Here is a 25938-nt window from a genome sequence, read left to right as displayed (position 1 = left end):
AAATCTCGGAACATCAGTCCCTTTCACTGTGGGGCCTGAATTAAAACAAATGCGGTGCAGATGCAATAAATCCATGAGTAGAACAAGAATAATTGAGAACAGCATTGGATTGCAATGACATCTTTTGCTTACATTTATCCTGCCAGAAACTATTCCAAAGGTTTCTTGGCTGAGCTAACTTTTGGATAATTGAATACCGAGTAAGTTCAGCTTTGTCCTGTGTTTTTCTGGGTGATTTTGGTACCAATGAGAAGAGCAAAGCCTGATAACAGCAATATGGCCTTGTCACGAACCCTACCACCCTCCCCACCATGACCCCCACACACTGATGGCATCTGTCTACAACCTCAAGGGCCTGTCCCACTTACACGATCGTGGGGTGCCGCCTGTTTGGTGGTGAGTAGTCACCCAAAGAGTCGTACCTTTTTCTGGTCGCCGCTGGATTTTCAACATGTTGACATTTTCGGCAACCTGCTGCGACTATGATGGGTGCCGGCAAGTCGCCAAAATAATTGCATAACTGGGACAGGCCCTTTGGTGTTCTACTACCCCTGGATTACCCCCACATTCCCTTCATTACAAACACAATCTAATTCCAGCACGCAAGTGAAAAGTGAAAAAAAAACAGCAGACGCTGGAAATATGAAATAAAAATAGGCAGCTTACGAAGGGTCAAAGATAGAAACAAAATTCAGGTGTAATTCTGTCAATCCAGCATTTTGTGTCTATCTTTGGTGCAAACCAACATCTGTAATTCCTTCCCACACCATATGTGAAGAGTCATTGACTTGACATCTCCCGGTGTTTCTCCGCTGAGTCTCCCCGTCATCTTCTGTTTTTATTCCAGTTACACAACATCACATGAATCAGCTCATTCAGGCTGAAGTTTACAAATCCTCCCTCACACCAGTCTCCCATTCTCTACGTTGCAGCTACTTTAAAATCACAGAAATACCCTGGTTCCTGGTAGCCCAACACCAACACTTTTCTCATATTCAGATCCTTTACCACTTGGCAATCTTGTAACAGTTCCAGAATTCCCATAGACAATAGCAAATGGAAATAGACCATTCAACCCATCATGTCCATGCCAACCAATGGACAGCAATGCACATTATTGCTATTTTCCACCACGTGGCCTGCCAGCTGCTTGCCTAGTTGGTTCAGGTGCTCAACCTAACTACTGTCTGATTGCAAAGTCTGCCTCTTCTACATTTTCCACTTTTCTCATTGTGACCTTTATCTTCTGGACTAGGTTAGCACAGGGGCATAGCGGTAGTGTTGCTGCCTTACAGCGACAGGGTTCGATCTTGACCACGGGTGATGTCTGTACGGAGTTTGTATGTTCTCCCTGTTTTCCCCGGGTGGCCTGGTTTCCTCTCACACTCCAAAGACGTACAGGACTGTTGCTTAATTGGTCTTCGGTAAAAATTGTAAATTGTCCTTAGTGTGTAGGATAGCACTAGTGTACAGGGATCATTGGTCAGTGCAGACTCGATGGGCCAAAGGGCCTGTTTCCATGCTGTATCTCCAAACCAAACTAAATTTCAGGACGTCTGGAATTTGCATCCTGAACCTCACCACTTGCCAACCTTCCTTTGTGAAGGGCCATTAACTGGTCCAGCTTTCACTACCTCTGCCAATGTCACCTACTGCTTCAGTGAAATGCCTTAGGAAGCTCTTCTGCAGAGACGTTGCCATGTAATGATGAAGTGTTGATGTTACTGTATAATTTGAATGCTAGTGCTGTAGAGCTGAAGAAGATTCCTGGTTCAATTTGGTCAGTTTGGCAATGTCATCTATGTAGATCTTAGTTGGCATGGACATGTTGGGCCGAGGATCTTTTTTCCTCGCTGTCCACTCTAACTGTCCCCACTGTCTCTGGGCCAGTGATGGGGGGAATAGTTGGATTTGCTTAATGGTTCTGATTCCTGCTCACTGAATCCTTCAGGAATAGCTCCAGCTGTCCACATGTTTGATGGTGACAAAGATTGAGATGACATCCTAAGACCTTAGAGATAAAATGCAGAAACAGGCCCTTTGGTGCACAGGGTCCACACTGAACAACGGTCCTCGTATGGACAATAGACAATGGTCAATAGTATACTAACACTATCCTACATACTAAGGACAATTCATATTTTTTACCAAAGCCAATTAACCCACAAACCTGTACATCTTTGGAGTGTGGGAGGAAACTGGAGCACCCAAAGAAAACCCACACAGTCAAGAGTCAAGAGTGTTTTATTGTCATATGTCCCAGATAGAACAATGACATTCTTACTTGCTGCAGCACAACAGAATATGTAAACATCGTACACTGTAAACAATATAATAAATGAGGAAAAAAAAGTCCAGTGTGTGTATATATACACACGCATATGTACACATAAAAAACAAACAATAATAGTGCAATAATAACAATGATAGTGTACGGAGGTCAGAGCTTATTTGAGGTTGTAGTGTTTAGTTGCCTAATGGCTATTGAGAAGAAGCTGTTCCTGAATCTGGACCAGGGCCGGATTTACCTATAAGCTAGACAAGCTTAAGCCTAGGACCTCGAGGTTTGGGGGGCCTCCGGCCAAGGCAGGACACCTGCCATTCAACTCTGGGCGACCCCCCTCTCTCTGTCTCCCCCCGCTATCCGTGTCCGGGCTGCCGTGCTCCGCTCGCTTCTCATCCGCCGGCACGGCAGTCCGCCTTGCACATGCGCATTGCTGCGGCCTGCACGTCCTCCCCCTGCACATGCGCACAACCACAGCCAACACATCATCGGCCGCCCCGCGCATGCGCACTGCAACGGCAACTGGTCGGCGCTGGGCACTTTCTCCCTCGCTTTGGATTGTGGGAGATTTGGCCGCCATGGCTGTCCGGTCGCTGCCTCACCGCCAGCGATGAAAACCAACGCGGAGGGGGCCTCACAAGTGGAGCAGCTTAGTCTTAGCCTCTCTTCATCTAAATCCAGCCCTGATCTGGACATTACAGTTTTCAGGCTCCTGTACCTTCTCCCCGATGGAAGGGGTGAAATGAGTGTGTGGCCAGGATGATGTGAGTCTCTGATGATGTTGGCTGCCTTGCTGAGGCAGCTACTCTGGTAAATCCCTTCGATGGTGGGGAGGTCAGAGTCCATGATGGACTGGGCAGTGTTCACAACATTCTGCAGTCTTGGGTGTTCAAGTTGCTGAACCAGGCCGTGATGCAACCAGTCAATACGGTATCCATTGTACATCTATAGATGTTCACGAGAATCCTCTCTGACATACCAAATCTCTGTAATCTTCTCAGGAAGTTGAGGTATGGATGGATTTTCTTGCTTCGATGTCGCTGAGCTGCTGCCTGATTTTGCCTTGGAGGGGATGATGGCATTCAAGCCCTGCCACAGTTGCAGAACATCACAGTCACAGTCACAGGGAGAACGTACAAACTTTGTACAGACAGCACCCGTAGTCAGGATCGAACCTGAGTCTCTGGCATTATCAAGTAGCAACTCTACGCTGCACCACTCGGCACCCGCTTGTTGAATATTTGGCAGCAATATCCCAGGCCAACCTGTCTCCTTGTTCATGATCCAAACACAATGTTGTGGCTGATTCTTAACCTGACTGGGTGAGTAAGAATGAGCCTGAGAACAGCTTTGCCAGCACTGGCCACATCCCAAGCACAAATAAATAAACGCACATAAAAGCTCATTGACCCACATCTTACCAACCTGCGGCATGATCTACAAACCTCCTGGATCTGATTCAGTTCCTTTTAGGAATTACTTTATTAAGCCTTGTCACTCCAGTTACCCTCTCCTCTGATGCCATTGACTGGTGAACATGGATCACTGCAGCCACCGGGAGGCTCAGAACTTCAATTCCCCCTCCCATTCCCCATCCGACCTCTCTGTCCTGGGTCTCCTCCATGGCCAGAGTGAGCAACACCGGAAATTGGAGGAACAGCACCTCATATTCCGCTTGGGGAGTCTGCATCCTGCGGGCATGAACATTGAATTCTCCCAATTTTGTTAGCCCTTGCTGTCTCCTCCCCTTCCTCAGCCCTCGGGCTCCTACTCCTCCTTTTTCCTTTCTTCTCCCCGCCACCCCCCACCAGTCTGAAGAAGGGTTTCGGCCAGAAACGTTGCCTATTTCCTTCGCTCCATAGCTGCTGCTGCACCCGCTGAGTTTCTCCAGCATTTTTGTGTACCTACAAGATTATTGATGATTTATTTGGCCTCCCTCATAAACAGTGCAGCAGAGAAGTCAGCCTGGTGATTTGCAAACTGGCTTCTTCACTGTTGTTAAGGTAACCAGTTCAGCCGGAGGTTGCTGAGCCATTGAAGTTTACAGTGCAGGCCTCTGTACTGGGGCCACATGAACTAACATCGCCACTCAGAGGGGGTTGTATATTCAAGTATGTAGATGATATTAGAGCAGAAACTATGAGGAACGGGTGAGGGCAGGACTGTACAAAGAAACATTTGGCCGGACAATAACTGGCGTTAGGTATGGCAAAGTCTCAGATCTTTCACTCTGGATTCCAGAAAGATAAATCAGAATATTTGTTTAATGATAAGAGACTAAAGCTGCAGAAAAGCAAACAGCCTTATGGGGCTGTCCCACTGTACGAGCTAATTCAAGAGCTCTCCCGAGTTTAAAAAAAAATCAAACTCGTGGTAAGCACGTAGAATGTACGTAGCGGGTACGTCGGAGCTCGGGACGTCTCTTAGCGGCTCGTAACGCTTACGGCAGGTACTCAGGAAACGCGGTAAGCTCGGGAAGACTCGTGAAGATTTTTCAACACGTTGAAAAATGTCCACGAGAGCCCCGAGTACCTACGAGCGGCTATTACCGTAAATCTCCGAGTTCGAATCAGGGGAAACTCGGGAGAGCTCTTGAATTAGCTCGTACAGTGGGACAGCCCCATTACCCGTCTAGCAATAATCCACTAGTGCGGCTACAGCTGGAGTATTTGACTGGCAATTTCTGTGATGAATGTGTTAGATGGCGGTATGTCACATTGTGCAAAATGGCCATTCCTGTTATGGTCTGCTGCTTTCAGAGTTAAGAGACCTTGTTTTGTTTAGTTTAGAGATACAGCGCGGAAAAAAGGCCCTTTGGCCCACCAAGTCCTTACCGACCACTGCAACCAGCGATCCCCACACATTAACACTATCCTACACTCGGGCCATTTTTGGTACATTTATACCAAGCCAATTAACTTGCAAGCCTGAACGTCTTTTGAGTGTGGGAGCAAACCCGAAGTTCTCAGAGAAATCCCACGCAGTCACGGGGAGAAGGTAAAACTTTGTACACACAAGCACCCTTATCCAGATTGAATCCAGTTCTCTGGCAATGTAAATGCTGTAAGGCAGCAAATCTACCGTTGCACCACCGTGCCGCCCTAGTATTGTTGAAAATGTGGAGCCTGGAGGTGTCAGAGGGCAACAGGGTCAGCAGCTCTAGAGGTCAACATGGCGGGCCAGAGGGCCGTTTCTGTACTGTGCAACCCTGTGATTCAATAACTTTATCAATCTATAATGTAAGGAATAGTGACAGAAGCCAGCCATCCAGCAGCTCCTGCCTGCTCCGTAATTCAGTATGATCATGACCAATCTCCTCCCTCAGCATCACTTCCCTGCACTAACCCAATGCCTTACCCACTATTCAAGGAGAGATCATGTCAGGCGCACATGTTCTTGGCAGTGGCTGGCTGAATTTCCAAAGTACAGGAAACCCTCGTTCAAACAGACTACAATGGGGAATGCTCTCCGTTATTGTCAATTGTCTAAGCGATTAAGGGATTAACGAGTAATAGAGTATCATTGTATAAGTTGTAGAAACAAAAGAATTGCAGATGCTGGTTAATACACAAAAGGAAACAAAGTACTGGAGTGACTCAGCGGGTCAGGCAGCATCTCTGGAGAGGAGGAATGGGTGACGTTCCGGGTCGAGACCCTTCTTCAGACAGAGTTGACTAGGGAGAGGTGAGGATTGATGTAGTCGTATTGACAGTCGTATTGATGGCCGCAGCCCACAGGGGACCGGAATGCAGGTAAGGGTCAGAGGAAGCTTTGTGGGCAGTAATGATGGCGGTAGGTCTGGCTGCAAATGGCCAGGGCGGCAGTACGGGCCAAGGTTGATGTTGGTAGCCTCACCCGGTAGTGAAGGTGGGGGGATCCATCCATTATAACTGAAACCCGTTATAAAGAGGGTCGTGATAAAGAGGGTTTACTGGAATACAAATGACTTGGAAATGGTCCTTCAATGGTCCTTTGCTACAGGTAAAGGATCCCTCTGTCACTAAACACAGGAAAAGACTGCCATGTAATTGAATGTCGAGATCAGTGTATCCAGCTATGCATTATATACTTTCAGATGTGAAAGCCTTCGATAGAGGACAGAGAAGAGTTACTAGAAAGCTCCCAGAGAGGAGGATTCAGTTATTTGGATTGAATGGGGTGTTCTTCTCAGTGGCAGAGCTGGTAGAGCTGCTGCCTCACAGCACCAGACCCAGGTTTGATCTTGTCCACGGGTGCTGTTCGTACACAGTTTGCACATTCTCCCTATGACTGCGTGGGTTTCCTCGGGGTGCTCTGGTTTCCTATAACATCCTCTGTAAATTGCCCCTAGTTTGAATGACTGATCGTCGGTCAGCGTAAACTTAGTAGCCTCGATGCCCGTTTCCTTGCTGTATCTTTCAATCATTCAATCAACCAGCAGAGAAGATTGCAAAGTGAAACAATAGAAGTGCTCGAAATCATGAATAGTCACCATGAATAAGGAGATGCTGTTTCTGTTGGTGGATGGATCAAGATTCACAGCAAAATAATTTGAGTATAAGAGCAGGGAGGTTCTACTGCAGTTGTACAGGGTCTTGGTGAGACCACACCTGGAGTATTGCGTACAGTTTTGGCCTAATCTGAGGAAAGACATTCTTGCCATAGAGGGAGTACAGAGAAGGTTCACCAGACTGATTCCTGGGATGGCAGGACTTTCATATGAAGAAAGACTGGATAGACTCGGTTTGTACTCGCTAGAATTTAGAAGATTGAGGGGGGATCTTATAGAAACTTACAAAATTCTTAAGGGGTTGGACAGGCAAGATGCAGGAAGATTATTCCCGATGTTGGGGAAGTCCAGAACAAGGGGTCACAGTTTAAGGATAAGAGTGAAGTCTTTTAGGACCGAGATGAGAAAATCATTTTTTACACAGAGAGTGGTGAATCTGTGTAATTCTCTGCCACAGAAGGTAGTTGAGGCCAGTTCATTGGCTAGATTTAAGAGGGAGTTAGATGTGGCCCTTGTGGCTAAAGGGATCAGCGGGTATGGAGAGAAGGCAGGTATGGGATATTGATTTGGATGATCAGCCATGATCATATTGAATGGCGGTGCAGGCTCGAAGGGCCGAATGGCCTACTCCTGCACCTATTTTCTATGTATCTATGTAAGATCCATAGGACTCGGGAAAAATAGCGGATGGCCAAAGAATCAAAAGTGACATGAGGAAAATCATCCTGTTATTTGGAATTCACAACCAGAGTGATGGAAACAGACGTAAACCTAGCTTTGCAAAAGAAAATAGATATGTGCTTAATCAAGTAATAAGAGGAATTAAGTACAAAAGACATGGCTTACTCCTTTAAAAACTTCAAGGACCAAATGATCACTTCCACATTGTAACAATATTTGGCGTATAAAAGATGTAAAAGTCAGAAGTCCAGAGAGATGCCAAGTTTTATCAAAAGTTGAAACAAAGAGTTGGAATTTGAACCTTTAATTCGTCAAACATCATCTAAAAGCTTGGGTTCGGGGCTAAAAACCACTCTTGCATTACATGGCCCGATTGGAGACGGAATGCATCACGGTGCTGCCTAAATGTTACCAGCCAGACTTAGAAATTCAATAGGAGAACACAGTTTTTATTTCATTGAGCTTAGAAGTTGGAGAAGTGTCTAATCACAATTATAATCTCTGGTGAGTGAAAAGCAGACAATGGGGCACTAGGAAATTGCAAGTATCGTGTAGCATTGGGATCAGCAAACACTTATCCACACAATTGGAAATCTAACTCTTCTAATGGGCCATGGAACATTTCAGGATTTTATTGGTGTTTAATGGGAGATTAGAGGCCGACCAGCCAATGGAATGACAGGGCAGACTCAGGAAAGTGAATGGTCCAATCCAGCTTCCTGTATTCATCCCTCGGCAATAGTTTTAATGCTTCAACAGAGACCAGCATGGTGGCACAGCAGTAGAGTTGCTGCCTTACTGCATCAGAGACCCGGGATTGATCCTGACTATGGATGTTGTCTGGACAGAGTTTGCACGTTCTCCCTGTGGGTTTTCTCTGGTTTCCTCCCACATCCTAAAGGCGTGCAGGTTTGTAGGTTAATTGTCCTCTGTAAATTGCCCCCAAAAGACTTTGCCTTCCATCACAGTGGGTTCACTGTGATGGATGTTTGTGTGAACTTAATTGTGTGTATGTCTGTAGGACATTGTCTCTGTTTGTATGGCTGTGGAAACAAAATTTCGTTTGAGTCTCACTGGGGCTCAAATGACAATAAATTGTATTGTATTGTATTGTTGTATTGTGTGTAAGGTGCAAAACTGGGATAACATCGAACTAATGTACGAGTGATTGTTAATCGGTGTGGACTCAGTGGGCTGAAGAGCCTATTTCCACACTGTGTCTCTACAATAAGCTAAATTAAACCAGCCCATTATAGATCTGCAGAAAAAAAACTCCAAGAGATTGTCGATTGCCTTAACACTCCACTGGAGAACTCTGACCCCCTCCTACCCTCACCTCAGCAAGTGTTGGGGGTACTTTGTGCTTCATCATACTATCCCAAGGTTCAACAAAGGGCAGAAAACATAAAGTGTAGGAAGGAACTCCAGATGCTGGTTTAAATAGAATTAGATCAGTCTGAAGAAGGGTCTTGACCCGAAACATCACCCATTCCTTCTCTCCAGAGATGCTGCTTGTCCCGCTGAGTTACTCCAGCTTCTTGTGCCTATCATCGCAGAAAACATCAAGCTTTACTTGTGGACTTTCTTCAATGACTTAGGACAGTTTTTGGGTGAATTCATGAGAGATAACAAGGGTAGAGTTGAGATTGATTAAATTGATTAAAAGGGACAGTGTCCTTCAACCCATCAAGTCTACGCACCATCGATCACCCGTTGACACTAGTTCCATGTAATTCCACTTTCACATCCAACCTAGGGACAATTTGCAGAGGCCAATTAACCTACAAACATGTATGCCTTTGGGATGTGGGAGGAAACCCGAGCACCCGGAGAAACCCACGTGATCACAGGGAGAACATGCAAACTCCACACAGGCAATACACAAGGTCTAGATTGAACCCTGATCTCTGGTACTGAGAGGCAGCTAGTCAGCCAGCTGCCACTGCACCACTGTATTCCCAAACATTTGTTCTGTCCTTCCTCCCCGACTCACCCCCTCACTGACATCAGTGGGAATACAACTCGGTGTCCTAGCAAACTTCCTACAGGGAGCCCACGAGGCCATGGATGGATCCCTTACTGCATTGTAAGGGCAACATTAATAAACCTAACCCCAGCCTCCGAGCAAAGCTTACTGTGTGGTGATCACGAGAATGCACAGAGGAGCAAACTGTAACATCGCTACCAAAACTGAAATCACTTCATGCCCTGTGGCAGAATCCTCAGCTAACTGTGTCCAAGTAGATGTGCTTTGCTCAGCTGTTACACGTTGATAAGACCACTCAGTAATAAGGCTGATCTACAGAATTAGGTGAAACCAGTTCACTGCTGAACACCCAAGGTAGACACAAAAAGATAGACACAAAGATAGACACAAAAAGCTGGAGTAACTCAACGGGTCAGGGAGCTTCTCTGGAGATAAGGAATTGTGACGTTTTGTGTCGAAACCTTTCCTCAGACTGAGAGTTAGGCTGGAGGGAAATTAGAGGTATGAAAAGGTTCAGAACTAATCAGAGCCAGCACCGATGATGCAGGAAAGGTGAAGCCCACAATGGTTCCCTCTTGTTGCTCCAGGCATAGGCAAAGACTTCCCCCTTTCCCACTCCCCCCCCATTTGTATTTGAAAAGCCACTGTTCTATTTTCCACTGAATGCCCTGTCCTTGATACAACTATTCTCCAAGTAACCACCCCCACAATCAATTCACAGTTTTACAGATTTCAGTTTGGCATCTCACACAAACTTGAAAAAGAAGGATAAATGACAAATCGAAGAATAAGTTGCGAGCACCGGTCACAATATCTTTTACTTACTTTTCTACGGTGGATAGACTTCCTAAACACTGTCATCCTCTCTCAAGCCGTTTGCCTGAGCAATTGTTTCCAAACCTGCTCCAATCATTTGGAAAGTAAACAGCGAAGGCTTGGTTTGACATTTGACCCAATCACTAACTAAGATGATTACACAAAACAGCGACATCTCCCAGCAGAGGCGGATCATTGGACCGCCTTAACTTAGTTCAGTCCCTCTTAGAATTTCTTGACTAATTATTTTTCAAAAGACCTCAAACACAGGGCAGGCAGGAAGTACTGCACACTAATACTGAGAAGTGCAAACATCAATTGTCCAGGAATTAAATTGTAGCTGGTCTAGACTGCAAGGAGATGTGCACATTTATCACAAGTGAGTTCATAAATGGGGATGTAGAGCATAGAAGTTGGGAGGTCATGTTACAGTTGGACAAGATATTGGTAACATCACATTTGGAGTATTGTGATCGGTTTTTGTCACCCCTTTTAAAAGAAAGATGTTGTCAAACTGGAAAGGGTGTAGAGGAGATTTACGAGGATGTTGCCAGGACTCCTGAGCTATAGGGAGAGGTTGAGCAAGCTAGGACTCTGTTCCTTGGAGCGCAGGAGGATGAGGGGTGATCTTATTGAGGCATTTAAGATCGTATGAAGTGTAGATAGGGTAAGTACACAGAGTCCTTTACCTAGAGTTGGAGAATCATGAAACAAAGGACATAGGTTTAAGGTGACGGGGTGGATTTAATAGCAACCTGAGGAGCAACTTTTTCACACAAAGGGTGGCAGCTGCTGGAGGAAGTAATTGAGGCAGATATTATCACAACATTTAAAAAACATTTGGACAGGTACATGGATAGGAAAGGTTTAAAGGGATATCAAGCAAACACAGGCAGGTGGAACTAGTATAAATTAGACATGTTGATCGGCACGGGCAAGTTGGGCCAAAGGGCCTGTTTCCGTGCTGTATGACTTTGTGCCAACCTGGGTCCTGCAATTTATTGGACATTGGCCAAAATCCAGTTTGAAAATGTGCTTGGATGTTTTAGCTCCAGAAAGAAATTGTAAACCGAGGCCTGTATAATTTTCAGTCCAATGTCACCCAATTTCATACATCTCACCACATTTAATTAGAGAACAGCATCAGGGGTTAAATCACACAGGAACGGCAGAGCAGGAGCTATCCACCCTTTAGCAAGATCCACCCTTCAGCATGGACAGCAGAGTTGACGTGGAAAAGCTTTTCCCACTGAGAGTAGGGAAGATTCAAACAAGGGGACATGACTTGAGAATTAAGGGACTGAAGTTTAGGGGTAACATGAGGGGGAACTTCTTTACTCAGAGAGTGGTAGCTGTGTGGAATGAGCTTCCAGTGAAGGTGGTGGAGGCAGGTTCGTTTTTATCATTTAAAAATAAACTGGATAGTTATATGGATGGGAAAGGAATGGAGGGTTATGGTCTGAGCGCAGGTATATGGGACTAGGGGAGATTATGTGTTCGGCACGGACTAGAAGGGTCGAGATGGCCTGTTTCCGTGCTGTAATTGTTATATGGTTATATGGTTATATGGTTATAACTGATCTTCCATCTCAACCATTTTCCTTCACTATTCTCATGTTACTTGAAGGCCTATTGCCCAGAAATCTATTGATCTCTGTTCTGAATGAACTCAATCAATGAGACTCCATGGCCCTCAGAGTAGAGAAATCCACACATGCCGGCATCTTGACTGACGAACATTTACCTCAACATTCATAAATGAACTGCCCCTTATTCTGAAACTATGTATGAGACACATAGTCAGGGGAAATATCCACACTGCATCTAACCTGTCAAATCCTGTCATATATTCCTCTGGTAGCAACACATTGCCATTTCACAATTTGACAGACTTGGAAAGGTACAAGAGGAGAGGGAAACAGATCTCACTATCACTTAAAGCAACATACAAGTCCAGCGTCATGTGTTAGGTGCCAGGAGAATGGTTCTCTGAGTGAGGTTGGCCGGGGCACCCAAGTACAACCTGACATGAGGTGATTAAGTGGTGTCCACTAAGAATCTTCACATAATGGGGCAATGATGAAAGAAGTTTCATGATCTCACAAGAGACATTAAGGTGCACATGGCAGCATAGACCTGCAGGGTGGAGATCATCTTAGTAAGTCTAGTTTAAGTGGAGGTTGTTAAACAAGGCACACACATCAAGAAATATAAAAATGGCGTAGTAAGCTACAATTGGAGCAGTGATTTACCTCCTCATATTAACACAAGAGCAGGTTGCTTTATCCAGTCGGATGTGGCACTTGACTCCTCCTACCTGATTATTTATTGACTCTCTTGATATTAGGAATGGAGTGTGAGGAGGATCACTTGGTTTGCACTGGGGAGATTTATTTTGTCTGCTCTATTAGGGAGTCACTGCATGGCCTGCCTCTTCAATTACAAGAGACTAGACTGGGACAGCTGGTATTCCACCTTTGCACAGACAGGTTATCCCAGCTCAGACAACAATTTCTTCCAGCTTTGTACAAACAGATGTTTATTGCAGCACAGCATGGACAGATGTTTATTCCAGCAGTTTACGGTGAGAGGAGAAAGATTTAATGGCGACCTGAGGAGCAACTTTTTCACTAAAAGGGTGGTTCGTTTATGGAAAACAATACCAGAGGAGGTAGTTGATGCAGGTACTATAACAGCATTTATAAGACAAATGGACATAGTTTGTTGCTATGTCTCTATGACCAACTGCTGCCAGTATTGTTGCTATTTTATTTAGTGTGGGACTCACCAGATGTCAATTCGAGTCATAGAGTCTTACAGTGTGGATACAGGCCCTTCGGCTCAACTTGCCCACACCGACCTATATGTCATAGAAACGTAGAAACAAAAAAATAGGTGCAGGAGTAGGCTATTCGGCCCTTCGAGCCAGCAACCATGATATGATCATGGCTGATCATCTAAAATCAGTACCCTGTTCCTGCTTTTCGCCCATATCCCTTGACTCCCTTAACCCTAAGAGCTAAATCTAACTCTCTCTTGAAAACATCCAGTGAATTGGCATCCATTGCCTCTGTGGCAGAGAATTCCACAGATTCACAACTCTCTGGGTGAAGAAGTTTTTCCTCATCTCAGTCCTAAATGGTCTACCCAATATTCTTAAACTGTGACCCCTGGTTCTGGTCCTGGTCCCATCTGTACTAGGCCTACCTGCCTGTGCCTGGCCCATATCCATCTAAACCTGTCCTATCCACGTACCTGCCTAAATGTTTCTTGAATATTGGGATAGTCCCTGCCTCAACTACTTCCTCCGGCAACTCGTTCCATACCCCCACCACCCTTTGCGTGAAAAAGTTACCCCTCAGGTTCCAATTAAATCTTCCCCCCTCACCTTAAATCTCTCAATTTGTGTTGAGAGATATTGAGAGAGTTGTTGAAATTGGTGTGTTTCATATTGTTGAAAGCATAAACAGAAATTGTAAAGGATTGCCCACAAACTATCTAAAGATTTTACAGGGTTTTGACTTAGATATAAAATCATTTGAGTCTGATGAAGTGAACGGTAAGTTAAACTGCAGCCCCCCATCTCTAGAACACCCAGAACTAATAGCCGGTTCTCCATAGAGACCAGAGGCTTGTGTAAACCTGCAGTGTAAATCATGGTTTTAATCACAGTTTGCTTCTCCTCACCATATCTATATGACAAGCAGGAAATGGCTGCGTGTTTATATTATGCATGGTAACTTAATTCTTGGGAAGAATGTATATTGAATGTAACTCAACCTTTGTACTGAATCCTTTTTATTGTCTTAATTGCATCTTAACTTGCCCAACCTCTAATCACAAACACTAGAGGACGTAAATCAGGCATTTATTTTCACAATTTAACCCTTTAAACCCTGGTTTCAAAGAGATGAATCTGTACTGGATTCTCTGCAACGCCACTGTACACTTTCTGATGCACTATCCACACTGAAAACAGTACCTGAGATATAGTTAAGCTAAACATCACAAGTTCGTGTTCTAGGAGCAGAATTAGGCCATTCGGCCCATCAAGTCTACTCCACCATTCAATCATGGCTGATGTATCTTTTCCTCTTAAACCACATTCTCCAGCCTTCTCCCGATAACCCCTGGCACCTGTACTAATCAAGAATCTGTCAATCTCTGCAATTTAAAAATATCCATTGACTTGACCTCCACAGTTGTTTGTGGCAATGAATTCCACAGATTCACCACCCTCTGACTGAAGAAATTCCTCCTCATCTCCTTTCAAAAATAACGTTATTTTATTCTGAACCTATGGCCGGTGATCCTACAAGTGGAAACATCCTCTCCACATTCACTCTATCCAAGCCTTTAAACGCTCGCATAAGTGAAGCACCACTTCCATGCTTGTTCTCCAGCACTTGATCCATGTCTTGGATCATCGGCACACCAGACACTCATTACATTGATTTGTCAACATTTCATCCAAAGCTTCCATCATCAAAATCCACCTACCTTAACATTGTCCAATTACAGTCTATGGTCTTTCCTGGCTTGCAGCTTACTGTGTCTCCCAGCTTATTGTCCTGTGCAAACCTCCAATTTTGGCTTTGTACCATCACTTCCAAGTGCTTGAGAATGAATAGTAAAGTGCAGGAACGGGCCTTACGGCCATCAATGTTTGTGTCGAACACAATGCAGTTAAGCTGCTCTCCTCTACCTGCACATGACCCCCTATCCCTCTATTCCCTGCACTTACACATAATGGTCACTATCGTGTCTACCTCCACCATCACCCCTGACAATGCGTTCCAGCCCCCCACCACTTGTCCCGCACATCTCCATTGAACTGTCCCCCTTTCACATTATAGCCATGCCCTCTAGTGTTGGGCATTTCTATCTGGGAATAAGGTTCTTACTGTCTATCCTATCTATGCCTATCCTAATTTTATATAATTCTATCAAACCTCCCCTCAACCTCCAGAGTTCCAGAGAAACAATCCAAGTGTATTCAACCTCTCCCTGTTGCTGAGACCTCTAATCCAGTCAGCATTCTGTTAAACATCCTCTGCACCCTTCTCCAAACTCTTCACATCTTTCCTGTAATGGGGCGATCAGAACTGTACACAATACTCCAAATGCGCCCTAACCAAAATCATATAGAGCTGCATTATGACTTCCTGACTCATTTTCTCAAGGCACCTAGCAATGAAGGCAAGCATAGCATACTCCTTCATTACTATTGTAATTACTTGTGCTGCCACCTTTAGTGAGATATGAACTTGGACTCCAAGATCCCTCTGCACATCAATGAAGTTTAGGGTCTTGCCATGAACTGTATACTCCCCCCTACATTCAACCACCCAATGTGCAACACCTCCCATTTGCTCAGGTTAAACTCCATCTGCCATTCCTCTGCCCATTTCTGCAGTTGGTCCATATCCGGCTGTATCATCTGACAGCCCTCCTCACTGTCTGCAACTCCTCCAGTTTTGTTGTCATCAGCAAACTGACTCGCCAACCCATCTACATTTACGCTGGGTAATATTTCAGTCAGTGCACTCCAATCATTACTAACAACCACCCAGATAATTAGCAAACTCGACCTCATCGTTACCTAAAATAACAAGCACATAGACCATTCTTTCGGTTCAGTAGGACTGAATTGTAGGAAGTTCTTCCTCACAGTCCTTTCTTTTCAGAAAGCCTTTGATAAGGTGCCATTCGAGAGGCTGCTAAGGAAGATGCGAGCCCATGGTATCAAAGGACAAATGGATAGCATGGATAGTGGGTTGGCTGGTTGGTAAAGAGTGGCAATAAATTGGGCTTTTTTTGGTTGGCTTCCAGTGACTAGCTAAGTTCCGCAGGGGTCGGTGCTGGGGTCGCTACTCTTCATGTTGTATATTAATTGTTTGAATGAGGGGATTGAAGGCTTTGAGGCCAAGTTTGCAGATGATACAAAAATAGGTGGAGTGGCAGGCAGTGTAGAAAAAGCAGGAACTCTGCAGAAGGACTTGGACAGGTTGGGAGAGTGGGCAGAGAAGTGGCAGATGGAATATAGTGTAGCAAAGTGTGGACTCATGCATTTTGGTAGTAGGAATAAAGACGTAGACTATTTTCTAAATGGAGAGAGAATCCAGAAATCTGAGGTGCAAAGAGACTTGGGAGTGCTGGTGCAGGATTCCCAAAAGGTTAATCTGCAAGTCTAACTGGCAGTAACGAAGGCAAACACAATGCTAGCAATTATTTCAAGAGGGCTTGTATACAAAAACTGGGATGTAATGTTGAGGCTCTACAAGGCGGTGGTAAAGCCACATTTGGAGTATTGTGAGCAATTTTGGATACCATATCTGAGGAAGGATGTGCTGGCCCTGAGAGGGTCCAGCGGAGGTTTACGAGAATGATCCCAGGAATGAGTGGGTCAACTTATGATGAGTGTTGGATGACACTGGGCCTGTACTCACTGGAATTTAGAAGAATGAGGGGGTTCCTCATTGAAACGTACAGAATAGTGAAAGGCTTGGACTGAGTGGATGTGGAGTGGATGTTTCCACGAGTGGGGGAATCTAGGACTAGGGGTCATAGCCTCAGAATTATAGTATGTTCTTTTAGGAAGGAGATGAGAAGGAATTGCTTTAGTCAGAGGGTGGTGAATCTGTGGAATTCTTTGCCACAGACGGCTATGGCGAAGTCAATGGACATTTTTAAGGCAGAAATAGATGGATTTTTGATTAGTTCAGGAGTCAGGGGTTATGGGGAGAAGGCAGGAGAATGGGGTTAGGAAGGGGAGATAGATCAACCATGACTGAATGGCAGATGGACTTGATGGGCTGAAAGGCCTAATTATGCTCCTATTACTTATGACCTTATGACAGTCCTCATAGACATTGTCAACATCCTATCTACCAACCAAGCCACATCTCAAAAGCTCAACAAGACTAGTGCCATGGGACAACAGCTTGACAACTCCAGGCCAACTCTCTGTGATCACCTGTACCAATGCTTTCTTCTTCCCGTCCCTCCCCCCCACCCTCACATCAGTCTGAAGAAGGGTCTCGACCCAAAACTTTGCCTATTTCCTTCGCTCCATAGATGCTGCCTCACCCACTGAGTTTCTCCAGCATTTTTGGGGACCTTCGATTTTCAAGCATCTGCAGTTCCTTCTTAAACACCTGTAACCACACTGTATCAAAGGTAATGCCACTGTGGTGATGGGGGATTTCAATATGCAGGTAGACTGGGAAAATCAGGTTGGTTCAGGACCCCAAGAAAGAGAGTTTGGAGAGTGCCTCCGAGATGACACAAAGCTGGGTGGCAGCGTGAACTGTGAAGAGGATGTTAGGAGGTTGCAGGGTGACCTAGACAGGTTGAGTGAGTGGGCAGATGCTTGGCAGATGCAGTATTATATAAATAAACTAGACTAAGTGGGACCCGTTGGGTCCCAGCATTACGCGGGCCAAAGGTACTGGTTTCCAGAGGGCTAGTATAGACATTGTGGGCCGAATGGATTATTGGGCTGGCAGCCAACTTGCAATGACTTTAAAAGCCAAGCCAAGGCAAACAATTTGGCTGCAGCCACCCGACAACCAAAATTCATTTTGTGAACACAAACTTGTTAAAAAGGCGAGGCAAACAATTGGGCAGCAGCCACCCGACAACCAAAATACATTTTGTGAACACAAACTTGTTAAAAAGGCGAGGCAAACAATTAGGCAGCAGCCACCTTCCAGCCGCAGCGAGGGGACTCACCGTGGAGTAGACGTGCGTTCAGTGTTATTCGCAGCTCAGAGAGCCGTGACCCTCTCGCTTCCTGGGTCTGGCAGAGACTGAGTGAGGGGGGGCAGCAGAGAGAATGGGGATTTATTTAAAACATTAATATCCCTCTGATTATTAATCGATGGGAAAAATCCTCCGGTCCCGGAAGGCGGAGGGGGGCTCTGAGCGAGGTGGCCAAATATGACGGCCATAAGTGGCTGCGTTCTCTCGGAAATCACACCACAGCAAGCCAAAAGCAGTCAAGATCAGACTTTTAGTAATATAGATGTGAGGTTATCCACTTTGGCGGCAAAAACAAGGGGGCAGATTATTATCTCAATGGGGTTAAGTTAGGTAAGGGGGAGGTGCAGCGAGACCTGGGTGTCCTTGTACACCAGTCACTGAAAGTTGGCGCGCAGCTACAGCAGGCAGTGAAGAAAGCTAATGGAATGTTGGCCTTCATAACTAGAGGATTTCAGTATAGGAGTAAAGAGGTTCTTCTGCAGTTGCATAGGGCTCTGGTAAGACCACATTTGGAGTATTGTGTACAGTTTTGGTCTCCTAATTTGAGGAAGGACATCCTTGTGATTGAGGCAGTGCAGCGTAGGTTCACGAGATTGATCCCTGGGATGGCGGGACTGTCATATGAGGAAAGATTGAAAAGCTTGTATTCACTGGAGTTTAGAAGGATGAGGGGGTTCTTATAGAAACATATAAAATTATAAAAGGACTGGACAAGCTAGATGCAGAAAATATGTTCCCAATGTTGGGTGAATCCAAAACCAGGGGCCACAGTCTTAGAATAAAGGGGAGGCCATTTAAGACTGAGGTGAGAAAAAACTTTGTGAATAAAGTTGTGAATTTGTGGAATTCCCTGCCACAGAGGGCAGTGGAGGCCAAATCACTGGATGGATTTAAGAGAGAGTTAGATAGAGCTCTAGGGGCTAGTGGAATCAAGAGATATGGGGAGAAGGCAGGCACGAGTTATTGATTGGGGACGATCAGCCATGATCACAATGAATGGCGGTGCTGGCTCGAAGGGCCGAATGGCCTCCTCCTGCACCTATTTTCTATGTCCATGTCTATGTCACACTGACCACCTGTACCCACACTGGCTGTGGTCACCTGTAACCACACTGACTCTCTGATTACTCAGTACCCAGGCTAATGGAATGATCTTTCCACACACCGATCGATTATCTGGTGCTCACGCTGACTGATCAGTCTGTGTTTTGGACGACAATTGGATCAGACTGCATTTGTCCCCAGTAATCAGTCACTATGGCCCCAAGCTTAAACCCCAGTAACCATCCACACCTGATGATGACTGACTGGCCTGCAGCTTCCAGTTCCTGCTTTCATCAAAATAGTAAATCGCCACTGACAATGCTCAATATTCAAGTCTGAATTCCAGTATTGAAATAACCTTAGAAAAGTTAGAGCAAATGGGTCTGAGTTTTCACATTGTTTCTCACCTGTCTCTATTGTTACACAGCTTCCTCTACTTTGGCATCAGGTGTGATGGAGAACAGCCTACCCTGTTGTGGAGGATTTCATTGTTCTTCCCACAGTGTCCGTACTCGCGGCTGCCTGCCTGTTGGGTTATGGGCGGGAGTCAGGAATGGGAATGTCCAGGCTGAATGAATCAGAATATAGTGGTGTGTATACCATAACTTTATAGACCAATACTTTAGTCACAGACCTTTCGGACCAACTCGTCAATGCCAATACGTGCGTTTTAGAGATATAGCATGGAAACAGGCCCTTCGGCCCTCCGAGTCCATGCCCACCAACGATCACCCACACATTAGTTCTATTGTACACACAAAAGACAATTTACAAAATCCAATTAACCTCAACACTTGCACGTATTTAGAATGTGGGAGGAATTCTTCGCCACAGAAGGCTGTGGAGACAAAATCAGTGGATATATTTAAGGCAGAGATAGATAGATTCTTGATTAGTATGGGTGACAGGGGTTATGGGGAGAAGGCAGGAGAATGGGGTTAGGAGGAAGAGATAGAGAGATAGATCAGCCATGATTGGAGGAGTAGACTTGATGGGCCGAATGGCCTTTTTCTGCTCCTTTCACATGAAACCAGAGCACCTGGAGAAAACCAACGTGGCCACAGGGAGAACATGCAAACTCCGTACAGACAGCACCCGCAGTCAGGATCAAACCCAGGTCTCTGGCACCATAAGGCAGCAACTCTACCGCTGCACCACTGTGTCGCGCTGAGCTTATCTAAGTTAATTCCATTTGCCTGTATTTAACCCACATCTCTCTTAACATTCCTATCCATAAACCTGTCCAAATGTATTTCAAGTGATGTTCTACCTGCCTCAACCACTTTCTCTGGCAGCTCATTTCATATATTTCTATCTCTGTGGAAAAAGTTGTCTCTCAGGACCCTTTTAAATCCTTGTCCTCTGTAAATCTATGGCCACAGGTTTTTGATTCTCCCAGTGATATGTTGTCCTAATTGAGATCCATTTATTTGGTGCAGATTGTGGATCAAGACTTTTATCTTCGGTCTTGTTTGGCTTAGCCCTGCATGCTACGATTACCCATTAACCTACTGACAATTCACATGGGTTTCCACCTTCAATGTGACCCCACCATCAATCACACCTTCCCATCCCCACCCCTTCCACAGAGATCATTGCTTCCACAACTCTTTGGTTAACTCATCCTTTCCCACCCAAGCCCCTCCCCAGGTACTTTCCCCAGCAACTGCAGGAGATGTGACACCTATCTCTAGACCTCCTCGCTCGCCTCTATCTAGGGACCCCAGCAGTCCTTCCAGGTGAGACAGAGGTTTACGCGCACATCCTCAAAACTTATTTACTGTTTCCGGTGGTCCCGTTGTGGCCTCCTGTACATCAGCGAGACCAAGTGTAGACAAGTCAACTGTTTTGACGAACACTTGCACTCGGTCCAGCGACTCTCCTGGTTGCTAACCATTTTAACACCCCTTCCCATTCTCATGTGGACCTTTCTATCCTGGGCCTCCTCCATTGCCAGAGTGAAGCCACACGCAAATTGGAGGAAAAGCACCTCATATTCTCCCCAGGATAGCTCACCGGGAACACCATTATGTCAGTGCAGTTATTGAATTCTCCAACTTTAGGTAACTAACCATCACAGCGGACAGACTATCGACTGATATCTACTTCTCTGACGTCAAGTAACCCTTGCTTTCCCTCTCTCTCCATCCCTCTTCCATCCTAGTTCCTGAATAAATTTCCTGCTTCAATGTCACCTTCCCCTAGCGGTCAAGGAAAGAGCGTTCACGTCACGGCCCTGTTTCTACCAATCTTACCACCACCATGCACAAGAAGCGACAAGACAGACACCATTGTATGCAGATGCCAAGAAGTGTATTCAGCTCTGGTTGAACAACTTCTGATCTTGTGTGGTGGACTCAATAAGAAGAAGACCTTCCCCAGCTAACAATTATCTATTCGACATTTTCCTTGATCTACGTCCCCTTTGATGTGTTGTTTTCACACTTTACTCTTCCATATCTCTGTGTCTCCCTCTCCCCTGACTCCCAGTCTGGAGAAATGTCTCGACCCAAAACGTCACCCTTTCCTTCTATCCAGAGATGCTGCATGCCCTGCTGAGTTACTCCAGCATTTTGTATCTAGCTACTATAAGCCCACTAACTCCCACAGCTATCTGGAATATACCTCCTCCCACTTGCATCTGGGAAAGATGCTATTCCCTACATTAAATTTGTCCATTTCCATTTTAGGATATCCGAGATGTCTTTCTTTAGCCAATTTCTCCGCACCTGTCATAGATGGGTCCCTCACCTGTGTCTCCTCTGTGCTCCATAGTTCAGCTTTTGCTTTCCCTCTCCCCAGACAGAACAGGCATAGTATTCCCCTGGCTTTAACTTTCACCCCACCAACCTCCACATATATTTCTCTGACATGTCTGCCATCTTCAATGTGATCCCACCACCAGTCACATCTTCCTATCTCCATCCCTTTCTGCTTCCCGCAAAGACTGTTCCCTCCTCAACTCCTTGCTTCACTCATCCTTCCTACCCAAACCACCCGCTCCCCAGAAACTTTCCCCTGCAACCGCAGAAGCTGTAACACCTGTCCCTATACCACGGCACGGTGGCGCAGCAGTAGAGTTGCTGCCTTACAACACTTGCAGTGCCAGAGACCCGGGTTCAATCCCGACTACAGGTGCTGTCTGTATGGAGTTTGTATGTTCTCCCCGTGACCTGCATGGGTATTCTCCGAGATCTTCAGTTTCCTCCCACACTCCAAAGAAGTACATGTCTGTAGGTTAATTGCTTTGGTATGAATGTAGAATTGTCCCTAGTGTGTGCAGGATAGTGTTAGTGTGCGTGGATCGCTGGTCGGCAAGGACTTGGTGGACCGAAGGGCCTGTTTCCACGCTGAAACTCGAAACTAAACGTCCTCCCTCACATCTATCCAAGGACCACAGCAGACTCAGGTGAGACAGAGGTTCACCTGCAACTCCTCTAACCTGCATTCCATGCTCCCGATGTGGCCTCCTCTACAGAGCCTAGGCTCGCCGACTGTTTCACCAAGCACGCATTCGCTTTGCCAAGGGCTCCCAGTTGCGAACCATTTAACTCCCCTTCCCAAACTGAACTTTTTGTCCTGGGCCTCCTTTATTGCTGAGTGAGACCACACACAACTGAAGCACCTTGTATTCTGCTTGGGTGGCTTCCAACACAACAGTATGAACATTGAAAGACACAAAGTGCTGGAGTAACTCAGCTGGTCAAGCACCAGAAGAAGCCTGAAGAAGGTCTCGATCGGAAACACCAACTATCCATGTTCTCCAGAAATGCTGCTTGAGCTGCTGAGTTACTCCAGCACTTTGTGTGTTTTTATCTACATCAGTATCAGCAGTTCCTTGCATCTACATTATACATAAATTCTACAACAATGAAAAAGAAGATAGCAAAATGCAAAATATGAGTGCAAAAATACTCAATTAGTAAACAAGTCACTGGCAGTGCAGGAGTTGGTCTGGAATGTTCCGTTGCTGAGATCGGATCACGGTTCACAAGGAACTGCAGATGCTGGTTTATCCCAGAGATGTTGTGTGATCTGTTGAGTTACCTCAGCACTTTGTTAAAGAAAGAACTGCAGATGCTGGAAAATTCAAAGGTAGACTAAAATGCTGGAGAAACTCAGCGGGTGAGGCAGCATCTATGGAGCGAAGGAATAGGTGATGTTTCGGGTCGAGACCCTTCTTCAGATACTCCATAGATGCTGCCTCACCCGCCGAGTTTTTTCCAGCATTTTTGTCTCCCTTCAGCACATTGTTATTTCTTTTTAGGATTATGGTTCTGTAGGTCAGTTCAAGACCCTGATAGTTGCAGGAAAGCAACTGTTCCTGAACATGGTGGTGTTGGAGATCAGGCTTCTCTACCCCCTGCCCGACAGTAGCAGCTAGAAGAGGGTGTGGCAGATGGGGTTTAGTTTAGTTTAGATATACAGCACAGAAATAGGCTCTTTGGCCCACCAAGTCCGCTCCGACTAGCGATTCCTGCACACCTACGCTGTCCTACACGTACTAGGGACAATTTACATTTACACCAAGCCAATTAATCTACACACCTGTATGTCTTTGGAGTGTGGGAGGAAACCGGAGATCCCGGAGAAAACCCATACAGGGAGAAGGTACAAACTCTGTGCAGACAGCACCCGTTGTCGGAATCGATCCCGGGTCTATAGCGCTGTAAGGCAGTAGCTCTACCGCTGCGCCACCGTGCCGCCATGTGTGTTGACAACTGATCTCTGATGAGGTCACATTAAGGATGCTACAACTGATCTCAGACTCCCTGATCAAAGGTGGTGAATGGTGAATGTTAGCTCAGCTCCACTGTAATCTGCACCCTGGGGAAAGGCAGCATCGTGGAGCTCAGTGAATACCTACACCGTTACTGCTCAGAATTATGTCTGGCTGGTCTGAGCCAGGCGCTGAATAGGATCCCTGCTTTTTTGGTCCAAGGAAGGATTCGTAGCAGGAGCCCAGTCACCTGGCTGAACCAACTCAACTCATCAAGATTGTGAAACAAGGAACTGCAGAGGCCGGTTTACCAAGAATAGACACAAAATACTGGAGTAATTCAGCAGGTCAGGCAGCATCTCTAGGGTACATGGATAGATGACGTCTCGGGTCGGGACCCTTCTTTAGACTTCCGAGTCTGAAGAGGGATCCCAACCAGAAATGTCACCTATCCATGTTCTCCAGAGATGCTGCCTAACCCTCTGAGCTACTCCAGCACTTTGTGGCTTTCATCAAGATAGTGCCTGGTTTCTACCTCAGCTCCATGTCCCCAATTCCACACGGCTCCCACAATGTCCACACATCTGTCGATCACATGGTTGAAGTTAGTGTGGGAAGGTGCCGATGGGCCACGCTGCATCTCTTGTAGTTCATCAATGTACACACAGCCCTCTTGTAGTTTGTACACACTAACAGGAGGACTGCATTCATCGTCAACCCATTCACTGAAGGAAATGCGAGGATGGGCTTTCCACCCAATGTCAGTGAGACCAAAGACCCGACCAACCTGCCCGTGATACTAAAGCCACCCTCTGACAACAGAGGTTCACAGTGAGATCCTGTAACCTCCCCTCATATCTCAGGAGCTGTCTCTCAATAAATGCAGATGCTAGAGGGGAAGATGCTCCTCAAACTGCGGAGCATCCTGGACAATACAGCTCACCCCCTCCATGACACACTGGTCAACCTGAGGAGCACCTTCAGAAACAGACTGGTTCCACCAAGATGCAGCACAGAACGCCACAGGCGATCCTTCTTCCCTTTGGCCATCAAACTGGACAACTACTCCCCCTTCTGCCATGGAGTAGACTGAGGCTGACTCACATCCCCAATCCTTTCTACTCGTCACTTTAATTTCATGTACCTTGTGTTTTATGACTGTTTGCAGACCAATTTCCCTCCTGGGATAAATAAAATTCTATCGTATCGTATAACGAAATTTGTCATTTCCTTAATATGCTGGAGGGACCTTTGATCAGCAGAGGAAAAGGGAGTTTGAAGATCAAATCTTCAAACCTTTTTAAAACTCAAAGAAGTCTTCGTCTTTCGCTGAGAATATGTGTGTGTGGGGGGGGGGGGGGGGGGGGGGGGGTGCTGGTGAAATTGGCCGGCGCCAGACTTCACGCCCCTTCATTCCCCTTCAATACAATGACCCCTTCCGACCCACCTAGCCGGACCGCCACAGATCAGCCCCGGCAGAGTTGCAACCCTCCCGCTCCGAGCGAACGATCACACCAGACAACTTCCCACCTCGGGGGCATCTGTGAAGAAGTTCCAGAGGGTCTGCCCGCGTTTGACAGAAGCCGCCCGGGGCCCCGAGTTAACAGACTATAAGCAGACAACATTCGGCAACGCTGAAGAATTCCTGCTGCCCGTCAATATTGAGCAGCAAGAACGGCACACAGCGCTGCCCCTGACCCTAGAACAGACAGCGAGCGTCTACACTTACGCTTCAGCATGGTACTCACCCCACTGTAAGGCACACACTTAGTTACATGGCTGGGAAGGGATCCAGACCAGAGGCAGGAAGTGGTACAGAGGGAGAATGAGGTACCCTGGAATGTTGCTAATGCCTTTAATAGGATCAGAGTTTGCTCCTCCCCCCCACAGTGCTGAGCAACTCCATGAAGTACATCTGCACTCGCTCCCCCTTCCCCCACACACACGACGTTCCAGCTGTGTAAACTCTCCCTCCGCTCTGTGCTGCAGCACGACAGTATGTTTCTCATTAACTCCCCACACTCACATCTGCACGGTGCGATTGTTATGAACACACAACTACAAGCCTGAGGTAGACACAAAATGCTGGCGTAACTCAGCAGGTCAGGCAGCATCTCTGCAGATGTTTTGGGTTGAGACCTATCATCAGACTA

The 25938-nt window shown here is 46.1% G+C and overlaps 1 protein-coding gene across 3 annotated transcripts in view; it reads right to left on the bottom strand.

Annotated features, from left to right (window-relative positions):
* Positions 1-25664, bottom strand: part of tmem98 (transmembrane protein 98) — a 73290-nt gene extending 47626 nt beyond the window's left edge. The window contains exon 1 of one of the 3 annotated variants that reach the window (XM_033035435.1): positions 25534-25664. The gene's annotated coding sequence lies outside the window, so the exon portion shown is untranslated. Of the gene's footprint in view, positions 1-10266; positions 10288-25533 lie in introns of those variants that run through there. The other 2 variants (XM_033035434.1, XM_033035436.1) reach the window with 2 other exon arrangements.
* Between the last annotated feature and the right edge of the window lie 274 nt (positions 25665-25938).

This window comes from Amblyraja radiata, chromosome 16, assembly GCF_010909765.2.
Source record: "Amblyraja radiata isolate CabotCenter1 chromosome 16, sAmbRad1.1.pri, whole genome shotgun sequence".
NCBI lineage: Eukaryota > Metazoa > Chordata > Chondrichthyes > Rajiformes > Rajidae > Amblyraja > Amblyraja radiata.
The sequence above is the reverse complement of the archived record's forward strand: the minus strand, read 5'-3'. Positions and strand labels throughout refer to the sequence as shown.